Source organism: Corvus cornix, chromosome 22, assembly GCF_000738735.6.
Source record: "Corvus cornix cornix isolate S_Up_H32 chromosome 22, ASM73873v5, whole genome shotgun sequence".
NCBI classification, from domain to species: Eukaryota; Metazoa; Chordata; class Aves; order Passeriformes; family Corvidae; genus Corvus; species Corvus cornix.
Window position 1 is genome coordinate 2,875,584 of NC_046351.1, and position 12,352 is coordinate 2,887,935.

Genomic DNA, 12,352 nt, shown 5'->3' on the forward strand with positions numbered 1-12,352 from the left:
AAATTGCCCATCATTGTCCTGCCGCCTGACTCAGAGATAACTCCCTCCGGACTATCTTCTGTTAATGAGCCTAATCAACACTTGGCCTCATCACTCATCGTCCCATTGTGAGATGCTCCACCCAGAGGGAGGAACCAAGCATCCCATCGTGGATATAATCTGAGATTCTGAACACCAGAGACAACCCTTCCACTGGATTTCCAGAGGACAGGAGCTGCACAGTCACCACTGGACCTGAGGAAGAGCAGACCCTTTTACTACAGGATCACCGCTTCAGAGGACTGCAGCCACCATTCTACCAGACTGCTACCACCACCCTGCCTAACAGGGACTCAGGTTGTATCTTGACTCTGTCAGTTTGAACCAGTGTTTTCTTTTACTTTTTTTCCTTTTCTTTAATTTCCCCATTAAATTGTTATTCTGACTTGGTGCCTCCCACTGGTTTGTTTTCAAACTAGTACAGTTCTTTCTTTCCACAAGCGTTTTTTTCAACCATTAACCACTAAAACTTGGTGGATGTCTTCTGGTGCTGACTTGTGAAGCCTCAAATGGTAGAAAATCCCTTGGTAATTTATTCCACAGGTTAATCATCTTCATGGTTCATTTTTCTCCCTGCTTCTGATCTGCACTGGGCTGCCTTGCATCTCTCACCATCACTGCTTGTTCTGCATTCCCACAATAAAAGGAAGATCCCCCTGGGATGTGTGGGGATGTTCTCTGGGATCTGTTGGAACCCGGGGGCTCATCTCTGGAGCCATCCTTCCCCCACCACCAGGGGCTGTGTCCCATGGAATGAGAAGAACAACACATCTGCAACCAGTACCAGGGAATCACGCACTGGTTTGGGTTGGAAGGGACCTCAAAACCCATCCAATCCCACCCCCTGCCATGGGCAAGGACACCACCACTGTCCCAGGCTGCTCCAGCCTGGCCTTGGACACTTCCAGGGATCCAGGGGCAGCCACAGCAGAATTCCTCCCCAGTATCCCATCTCACTCTGGCACTGGGAAGCCATTCCCTGTGTCCTGCCCCTCCATCCCTTGTCCCCAGTCCCTCTCCAGCTCTCCTGGAGCCCCTTTAGGCCCTGGAGGGGGGCCTGAGCTCTCCTTGGAGCCTTCTCTCCACGTAAGCACCCCCAGCTCTCCCAGCCTGGCTCCAGAGCAGAGGAGGATCTGCTCATTAAATCCACTCGGTATTTGCTACTCTCATTTCCACAGGAGGGCACCAGATACCTGTGTTTTTATTAAATCGAGTTTTTATTCCTTTCCTGAGGCTCCCGTTCTCCCTCCTGTTTGCATCACTTCCTCCCCAAAGCATACAGGCCTTTTATATTGATGCTTTTCAGCACCAAAACCTGCCACATTTCACATTATCCTGGATTAGATAGATGCTGGTTCATGCACATCTGAAATAACCTCTTTTTTTTTTCCCCCTCGAATCAAATTTGGCTGTAAGTATAATAGGGAGTCATCTGTTTTTCACAGCATTTTAAAATTTACACACAGAATTCTGCAGCAAGTTTTAGGGGTCTAAAATACCCATCAGAGCCACCCCCACGGGATTTTCTACAGGATTTTTGTTACAAAACTGTCCAAGCAAGGTGAAAACAGCTGCACCCTTCTCCCTAATGACATCAAGCAAGCAGCAAAATGTCCTGGTTTATTTATAAATATTCCTGTGGCTTTTTTTTCCCTGCAGGACAAAGACAAATGGACCATAGGAGAGGTAGAGAGAGGAGGTAGATGTCACCTCTTTCTGGGACAGGGAGGACAGGCCAGGTGCCAACTCAAACAGCAACTGGAAGCTGGGCTGGGGCTCAATGACATCCAATTGTCACAGCTCTGAACTGCACTCAGCCTCCTGGCTCTGAATTCCTGGCAATTCCCAGGAATGGCTTGTTTTGGGTGATACCTGAAAGAGCAGGCACATCATGGGGTGTGAAGTGCTCTCCCTTTCCAGGCCATTTCACGCTGCCCCTTGGTTAGAGGGAAATGGTCCCAGAGGATCAGCCCAGCCGGGCATGGTAAGGCTGAGACCCAAATTATCCATGGATTGACCAAAGCTCTCCAGAAACCCTTGTGGTTTGCTCCCCTCTGACTCCCTGCCCTCTCTAAGGCCTGGCTGGTGGTAGAATCAAGCTTTTCCAGGCTCTGGGCCAGTGATGTAGTGAAATAATATCCCACATTTGTGCTTTAATCCAGTTTTATTTTGTCCTTTCCTCCAACAACTCAGAGCAGCCTCACTGCTGGGTGCAGGGGGAGACCCCACGGGGGATGTGACCAGGGCTTAGCAGTCAACTTAAAATCTCCTGAGATTTTATAGCTTAAGAAAGAGAGCGAAAACACTCCCACAGATCAGGCAGAGAGATGAGCCCTTCAAGCATGGAGGCTTCGAGGGCTCAGCACTAATTTTTCAACCTCCCACCTTCCACTATTCCAGGCTACTCCAAACCCCATCCAGCCTGGCCTTGGACACTTCCAGTGATCCAGGGGGAGACAAAGCTTCCCTGGGAATTCCATCCCAACTGCTCCTCAGCCTCTCAGTGTCCCCGAGGTTGTGTTCCTGCAGGTGACATCCTTCCAGTGTGCCAGGATGTGTGCCAGTGTGCCATCTGTTTGTTTGCAGCAGACTATTCTTACAGCACCTGAATTCATCCGTCTTTCCCAAAATAATGCTGGAGGCACGTGCATAAGGATGTTCCAGCTTGCTGTGGACAGGACTCAGCACCCCAGTGAGAGCTTTATTCACTTGTGCTTTTCTGACAAAAATCCTCAATCAATGCCAGCAGCAAAGTTTTTCTGGAAGGGGAAGGGAAGGGACCTCTTTTCCCTGAGCTGCCATTGATTTACTGTGATGAGAGTTTTAATCAAGCCCTTATACCTTCCAGTCATAAGTTTTTGGAGGAGAGCAAGAACACTCTTTCTGAGGACTTGCTGACATTCTGAGCTTTCAGAATTATTACTCAAAAATGGGGTCCTGGAGAAGGTTTTGTGGGGGTTGGGCTTTTGGGGGTTTTTTGTTTGTTTTGTTTTTTTGGTTTTTGGTTTATTTTAGACACTACTAAACTGCCAAATAATGTCAGGAGGACAATGTGAATCCCCCACTGAGATCTATAAATAACAGCTAAGACGTGCCTCATAAATTACTCCAAGGGCTATGTTCTCCCTCCCTCGTGTTCAAATTCAATTTTATTCATCCAGTTCCTCAGCCTGTGCTGCTGTGTGAGAACCTTGGGTAGAAATCAAGGAAGGGACAAGGCTGGAGCTCTGCAGGGAAGTTTTCCACCACAACAGGCCCAAACCAGTGCTGCAGAGAGACTCCCAAACTACTGCCAGAGCTTCTCCCCTTGGAGTATCTCCCCCAAGATACCTCTCAATTCAATCACTGGCTGCGTTTTGTACCTGAAATAATACACAAACCATGATGGGCCTGAGCCATGCTCTGTGGAGAAAATCCATGGCCGGGTTCTTTTTCTCCCCTGAATGATGGATTGGCTTTTTTGAAGATGCTGGAGGGAGGGGATGTTTCTGGCTCAGACTTTTAAGAAGGACAGAAGGTTGAAGACAAGGAAAACGCGACAGTGGAGGGGAAAGTTCTTTCCCAGCATCCCAAAATAACTGTGAGACAGCCTGAAGTAGAGAGGGACTGTCTCTGTTACAGAGTGTTCCTTCAAGAGGCATAAACCAGCCCAAAGAGGGGAGCAGGACACAGAGGGTGGGTGCTGTGTGGGTCTCTGTGCATGTGTGAACACACAGCTCCTTGGAAAGGGCAATTTTGGCCACTCCTGCTTCAGCTGAGGCCACCACTGGCAGAGCCAGTGGTCTCTGCTTGTGTACGAACGTGGCCATGGCTAAAAATGATGAATTGGCAGAGTAGAAATGTGGCCCCAACAGGTATTTATTGTTCTGTGTGATGAAAGATGAGCCTGGGTGAGGCTTTGCAGCCCCAGCCTGGGGCTAATTCAAAGCCAAAAAGCAATATTGAATCAATACCAAATGTACTTGGAGGTATCCCAGCTGGGGTTGGTGGTTTTTTCCCTAATCCAGCTCTAAGGCAGTTTTTCCTGATATTTCATTTTGCAGCAGCCACCAGAGGGCAAGAGTCCTGCATCCCAGGCTGGAGACATCTCCTTGTACATCCATCCTGGACTGAAAACATGCTCACCCAAACTACTTAAATCAGTGAGAGGATTTCCATCCATTTCAGTGCTCTTTGGATTGGCTCCTAGAGTTCTTTAAAAACCACAAAACAAAGCCAGCAAGATGTTTCATATAAACTTAGAAACAAGGTTTTATAAACTGCAAAAAGCCCCTGGCCTTTATATGCTTTGGGTTTTGCTCTAACCTGTCACTTGGATATTAAATGGGCCTTTTTATTTATAATAAATTTATTTTCTAAATACCCCTGTTATGAACCAACCACGGCAACAGAGGGGATGTAATCCAAACCCCCTGCAACTCTTGTTTTAAATCTTCTTTGAAGAGCTGTGTCAGCCTGGTGCTGTAATGGGGCTGGCAGAGCTCATTAATGCTCCCATCTACAGGCAAGTGCCTACAAGACAGTTTTAGGGCATAATTTAGTGGAATGTGTTGGCCTGTGCTGGGCTTTAGGCATGGAAGCAGCTCCCTGCCTGCAGTGGTAAAGGATGGAGCCTGAGGATTGCAATGCCAGAGGAAAAGCCACACTCCTGATCACAGAATCATGGAACGGTTTGGGTTGGAAGGGACATTAAAGCTCATCCCTCCACGGACAGGGACATCCTCTGCTAGAGCAGGGTCTAAGTCCCTCCAACCTGGCCTTGGACACTTCCAGGGGTGGGACAGCCACAGCTCCTCTGGAAAAATCCCACCCCCAGCCCAGTTTGCTTGCACAGCTCCCATCACCAGCCCCAAAGACCTGCAAAAGGAATGATGGACGTGGCTCTGGACACACCATTCCCACTGAGCACACCTGAACCTTTATTTTTGATAACTGGAAAACCCACAGGTTACCCTGAGCACCCTCAGTTCTGTGTAGAGATTATTTCAGTCTTTAGAACTGCCAGAACTTGCACTAAACCCACTTTGCTTGGGCACCAAAACAGCTTGGGAGAAAGCTGAGGAACATCTGAGCAGATAATATTAGGACATATCCCGTCTTGGAAGGGCTGTTTGCTCCCCACCATCACGGGAGAGGGGAAACTCCTATTTTGAGAAAAACCTCCTGGCCTCAGGCCTGTCCTGTGAGTTGGATTTAGAAATCAGGAGAAGTGCAGATGCCACAGGTCTGTGTGTGCTCTGGGAGGGAAATCAATCACCCCTGGCTTTGTGTGGGGTGAAAGTATTCCCAGAGATAAGTGCTCATGGAGGAAGGATGTGGCAATGACCAGCCTGGCATCCAAAGGGAGGAGAAAATAATCCAAAGTCCTGGGAGAGGAAGGCAAGCACTTCCTTTCTGGCTTGGAGATGAGAATGAATGAAATAATCTGGCACAGACAGGATTTTCACTGGAGAGCCTTCAGTGGAGGCAGCACGGATGGAAGTGTCAGGCTGAAGGCACAGGGAGATCTCCAAGGAAAGCTCCCTTCTGGTGATGCCTTCCTTCTCCAAAGCGATTTAATCCATCAGGCACCAGTAATGAGCTGTCAGACCACATCCAGTCCTGTTGCTGGTGGTTGCTGCACTTCTCTCTGACATAAGCTGTGGTTTAAGGATAAAAAGAAAAACAAAATGCTGCTTCTCATTAGAAGAAAAAGCCTCAAATAATGAGACATCTGCTGGAAAAATGATCTGTGCTTTGTGCACTTTGAAAGGGGAAAAATATTTCCAGTTTTGTAGCTGTCAAAGATGTTTGGATTCCTAAATGTTAAGCCTTTTTTTATAATTTATGATTCTTTTGTTAATTCCCTGATTTGTTCCAAGACCAGGCCCAAGAGTTTGAGCCTGAGCTATCACATTCTTTAGACACTCATTTAGTTTTATTAAAAGTCTTTTAGAGATGGAGACTTTGTCGTGGCGCTGTTGTGTCTGTTTTGCTCTCCCCAATCAACAAAACACCTCTCATTTCTAAGTTTCCTTTGAAACACTGACTTTTTTTTAAAATGAAACAAAAAGTTAAAAATATTCTGTTTTTTCAAAGAAATCTGAGTGGTCCCAAAGAGAGTGGAAATCCCACTGCTGTGTCTTGCTGCTTGTCCTGAGCTGGTCTCAAGCTGCAGGAAGGTGCTGGGTCATATCACCAACACAGATCCCAAAGAGGAAGATTCCTTTTTCTTTGTTAATCTTAAAAAGTTATTTCTGGGGGTTCTTTTAATGTTTTGGCTTGATTCCTTTGTCTTTGCATAATTCCAGCCTTGCCATTTACCCAGGAGTTCTCACTTCTAAATTTAGAGCAGGCCATTATTCCCTTTCATAAGAGTGCTAATATCCCTTAGGTTAACAATAATTAGATGCTAATTTTCAAAACCTGAAAGAAAATTATACCTCTAATTCATAATTTAGAGCTAAACAGCTGGTTTAAATGGCATGTGTAGCACATTAAACAAAGGTCTAGCCAGTTTTGTCCCAAACAAAAATTAAACCCAACACAAATTAAGATGATATGATTCCACTTAGATTAACACCACCAGTTAAGTGAACACACTGCAAAAAGTCCTGGGGTTCATGGGAGAAGGAAGAGCAGGAAAACAACCCCAGCTTCATTTTGCTTTCCTGGTTTCTGTAGGAATGGTTCAGTGTCAGATTCCACATCTCCACATTAACCCCTTTACAGCAACTGAGCCTGGACCCCACTGAAAAGTCTCTCCCAAGCCAATCTTCCCCCCCCCAGAAAGATTTCCTCTGTTGGAATAAACAAAATTAATACTGAAAGAACTGCGGAACCTTGGGTGTATAAAATAGGGAGAAGAAGACACACCATTAACTCACTGCAGTCATCAGAGTTTCATAGGAAGTGTTCATTTTCTGTGTCAGTCTGAACATTTCCTTGCTCTCCTCAGTTAATTTCAAGCATTTTCTGCTGATATTTCTGAGGCTGAAGTTCTCCAAACCTGCCTCCCTCCCTGGCTCTGCTCTGGCATCTCCCAAGCTGCTGTGACCCCTTTGCAGAGCCACCACTCCATGCTCCTGTTTGGGATGAGCCCGTGGTTGCCTGGATCAGCCTGTACATCCATCGAGCAGCAGGAAGGGAGATTTTCCTCCCTGGATGTTGCCATTGCTGCTGGTGGGATCAGAAATAAAATCCTCAAAGTTCACCTGCAGGCATAAATTGGTTGTGCAGTGCAGTGGGGCGACGTCCTGGTGTAAAATGGAATTGGTGTAAAATGGGAGGGCAAACTGGTGAGGAAAATACCCGGCCTTCCCTGACTTTTTCCCCATTTTCCTGAGTTCCTGTAGGACCACTTTGTCCTCACAGATCCTTTTCCCCCCCGCTTTGCTTCCAGACCACCACGAGACGGCAAAACTGCCCAGGACATCCCAGGGGATACGGCAGGTGTGGATTGGCCCACTTGCTGTTTGCCACCTGTCTCCACAGACCCCAAATTGTATTTTTATATGTGGCTTTCAGCAAAACAAATGTCCTCAGGGAGGTGAACAGGGATTCTGGAGTGTTTAGGCACCATCCCTTGGCAGCACCAGGGGCATATGGCTCTCAGGAGTCCTCAGAAGCCTTGCATTATGCCCAGATCCATACAGAAATATAGCTTGGGATGAGATTTGTATTCAGATATTTCCTGAGGAGACACTGCAGGTATGTTGCAAATGAAACAACAACCCAACCAAACCTTGTAATTTAATTTAACTGGCTCTCTTCGGGGTATGTGTCATGCATTCAGAATCAGGCAGCTGAATTCCCAATCAAATGTTTCTTGGATATAACAACGGGGTGTAAAGCATAAAAGTGCCTGAAAATAGTTTGCTAACAACCCCATGGAACCTGTGTTTTTGGCAAAAGGGGGAGGCAGTTTATGGGTCTGGGCTCAGTGCTCGTAAATAAGTACACGTTCCTTTTCCTCTGCATTGGCAGGGGTTCGGCTGTTCACATTCTCTATAACTTCTCATACACTCTATAAATTCTCATACAACTCCTCAGGCACTCGATGGGAACGCACAGACTTTTTGGGGACAGGAATTTATCCCGTTTGAACTGGCACAAGTTCTCTGTGTGTACCTTGTGAGGAAATTTCTTCTGTACCAGATATTCCAAATCCACTTCTGCTTCACCACCTTGAGCCCAGAGAAGCTGCTTGTTTTACTGAACCTGCTTGAAATAGGAAAGAGCAGCAAACAAAAATTGTAGCTTCTCACCTTCATATTTTGGGATATCTGGTAGCAGCAAAAGGCCTTTTTGAAGTAGATAAACAGTAATGGAGTACTTGAAGTAGATAAATAGTCTGGAGTAGATTAAAAAAAAAAAAAAAAAAAAAGGAAAACCAGCAGAAATACTTTGAGTTTGATGGTTAAATTCAACTGCCTCAGTGCAGGCCACCAGGCAGCAGTGCCTGAACTAAGTACTAAAAACCACAGGCTGAAAAGATCTTTTTCTCTGTGATTATTCTGTGATGGGCCTCTGACAGAGTAACACTGACAGAGGAAAAGAGTCAGTTTTCTAGGAGTGTAGAGAAATGTAAGGCCAAGGGAACAGGAAGAAGAATAATAACAACAATAAAGATAATAATCACAGAATCACAGAATCACAGAATGGTTAATGTTGGGAGGGGTCACAGGTGGTGTCATAATAATAATAATAGTAACAGTAATAGTAATAATAATAATAATAACAATCCCCAAATAGACCCCATCCATCTCTGAAATGGATCTCTTTCAGGATTTTTGAAAAAACCCTATTTCTTTCAGGTCAGCTGACACACTGGATAATAAAATATGTAAGGAAAAGACAGGATTTTATAAAAGAATCCACCACATGTTAAAAAGTCCACAATGGGTGTGAGAACTTCAAAGCTTGAATGCAAACAAAATCTTGGGGGGTTGTGAGTGTTTTAGGGACAGGCTGCTCATTGCATTCTCCCTGGACACCAGGACATCTCTTTCAGAAAAACCTGTTTTCTAAAGGGGGGTGGGTCCCCCTGAGATCCTTTTTACATGACCCCACTGCAGTTCAAGGGAGGGATACTGCTGGACTGAGAATCTTCAAACTATAAAAAGCCTGTACAAGAGGTTCTCTTTTCCAAAATAGCTGATTTTCTCTAATTTTTAGAATTAAAACTAAATTTAAAAATTAGGAGGGGTTTTGTGTCTTTTGCTTTTGGAGGGTTAATTAGTGATCCCTGGCTTTAACAATAATTAAGTTTGTCCTCCTTTTTCCAAGTGCTCAAGGAAAGAAACACTTTAAAACCCTGGCAGTGCTCCTCCTTCATGCCCCCTCCTGCACCACAGCTCCGGATATAGCACCATTAGTTTGAGATTTTTATGGCTCTCAGGGGAAACTCAGAACATTCTTGAAACTGAAGTAGCATTTTGGAGTCCCTGAGCTGGAGCTCAGCCTCTCTCAAGGATAAATCACAGAGCTGCCAACAGAGGGGATATTTGGCTTAAGAAGCAGGGGGCCAATAAACACCAATACTGTTCCTTGTGTCACTAGTAAATAGTAAATGTTTCATCTCCAAGTAGCTCAGAGTGATTTCCAGCAGCGAGTTGATGATAACGAAGCATCACAACTGGAGGGAGGGAGTGTTAGCAAAGAACTCACTTGTCAGGAAGGCTTTGCTTGCTGCCAGCTGCCTCCATCTCTACAGCTGGAATGGGGAAAAAAAGGTGAGGGAAGGAGCAGGCAGCAGCTCTTCAGCTTTGTGTCCACACCAGACATCATAGTGCAATTGTGGATGATGATAAAAAAAGGCTTTTTAGTGGTAAAAACTCTCAACCAGCAAAACAGAACCTTTTAATCTAACACAGCTCTAACTGGGCTGAAATACTGCTGTGGGTCTCGTTGAGTGCAAGTGGAATTGCCCCGGTTTTCACTCCTGAGGAGCTGGTGAGAAACCCAGGAGTATTTCAGGGGTATTTGATGGGAGGGAAATACTGCACTAGCCAAAGAATCTGCAGTTGTGCCCAAATATACTTCACTCCTCTAAATTATTGCTCCTGGGATGGTTTAACAGGAAAACTGGACAAGAGGTGGGCTCAGCAGTGGGTTCTTTCTCCCTACAGCTCAGGACTAATATTAGCTGTCTTATGTAGAATTAAGCCCAGGATGCTCTCCTGGCAAACCAAGTTTTCTGTGAGCTTAAGCCTGAGGATGAACACTGAGAGTGCTGTTTCCTGGGTGCCACCAATGGAGAACTTGTACCTCAGACAAGACGAAGCTGCAGAGAAACCCCATTTTCTGCAGGGAGGGAAGGGGAAGGGGAAGGGGAAGGGGAAGGGAAGGGGAAGGGGAAGGGGAAGGGGAAGGGGAAGGGGAAGGGGAAGGGGAAGGGGAAGGGGAAGGGAAGGAAAGGGAAAGGGAAAGGGAAGGGGAGGGGAGTGGAAGGGTTAGGGTTCTCATACAGAACTCCATTTTCTAAAATAACCCTTTGGATCAACTGGGATTCCTGCTTCTTGCAGGCTATATTTTTGCATTCAGTTTTTCTAGGCTCAGCCATGCAAATGCCTTCAGACACTGAACAGGGGCTCTGGGCTAAGCTCAGATGGGCTCTGGGTGTGCACACAAAGGATAATGTGATGCTGAGTTGGTTTCACTCTGTCTATTTTACCACTGAAATGGTTTCCTAATTGCTGGTAATTGTTTTTCTGAGATTGTGTTAGCATTAACCAGGAATTCTCCAGCTTCATGTTGAGGACCCAGAGGTAATTCCATGGCAAACTGCGTCGGGGCTCCTTGTGACTCACTGCTCATTATGGATAAGGAACGCTGGATCTGCTTCAATTTGTATTTTTAATTGGGTTGAGGGGAAACAGAATCAGCCCTTCATTCTTTTGGTTATGGGAGGCATTAATTCTTTTCCTGTTTGTTTTTTTTTCTTTCCTTTTTTGCCAAAATACATCAGGAAGAAAATGCAAAAGAAAAAGAAAACATACCCAGAAAGCTTCTATCCATCATGCACTGTGTTCTCCTGAAAACATAACAGAGCACTTCAGTTATAACAAACAGTAAAAGCTAAAAGATGTGGTGTGGAAGTGTACTTGGGAACAATCCTCAGCTGAAATCCAATCCCACTCCTTATTTTTTACCTCTCTTTTCATGATTTCAATTAAACTCTTAGAAATGTTTACGCAGAATTTCTCACCCATCTCCCTGATGCAAATCGCAGAGATTCTCCTTGCTTTGGGAGATGGATTATTAGATTAAACGAGTGTTTCTAATTATATCTGGGAATCTGTCCCTGATGGAGCTGATCATTACAGTGAGAAACCAAACCAGCAGTGCCACATAACTGGTGGCCTGTCCATGAAGCTGCTCCAAATCCATTTGTTCCATATAAAAGATGACATCAGCTGCCAAATTCCCAGGCCAAAACTGGGGAATTTTGGTGTTAATATGGTGTTAATGTTGATATTAGGGAGAAAAAAACCCCATTTTTCCAAAGTTACTCTGTCAATTCTACAGCTCCTGGTAAAAATCAGGGTCTGGTAATTGACTGGTAATTCATTATATGAACTGGTGGGTTTAAACAAATCCAGTTGGAACAGAAATTTACTGCAAAAACCTCAATAGCATTAGGCCAATAAGCAGCTGAATGAAAAACTGGATGTTTTCTTCTCCTGTAATTGCCAGCACGGTGTCACTTGTGTTGTTAGCAGTGTTTGAACCTCAATAAAGCTCCTGACTGCTTTGACCTTTGCCTGCAGCTTGATTAGCAAAACAAAAGATTTTTATCCTGCAGGGGCTGTGATTAAAACTGTCATAGAATTTCTCTCAGGGTCTGAGTCTTGATGAAAAAACCCTCAATAGTCTTGAGAGCAGAATCTGTCTGGGAAATGAAGCAGTGCCATTATCACCAGATGCCCATGGGTGGACAAACTATCAAAGAAATCTGAGGAGCCAGAAAGGGGTAAATGAATCCCAAAAAAGCACAAGCAGAATTTTATGAATTCACGTCCTTGTAGTGAAATTAAACAAATGCACCATGGTTTATTTTTCCCCTGTCATATGTCAGTTTTTCAAAATCATTGATGGTGTTTCATGAGCATTTTATCAGCATTCCTGGGACAGCTGGGGTGAATCACATCCATTGCACAGAGGGGAGTTTGGACACAGTGAAAAAGCGGTGACTTGCTTAAGGCCAAAAATTCATTACCCTGTTAGGAAAACAGAATCCTTATCCAAAATGCCAGAAAATGTGACTCCTTCCTCTCCTCACTTGGCGGGATCCAGCAAGGGATCCTGTAATACAGGAAGGACCTACAGCCAC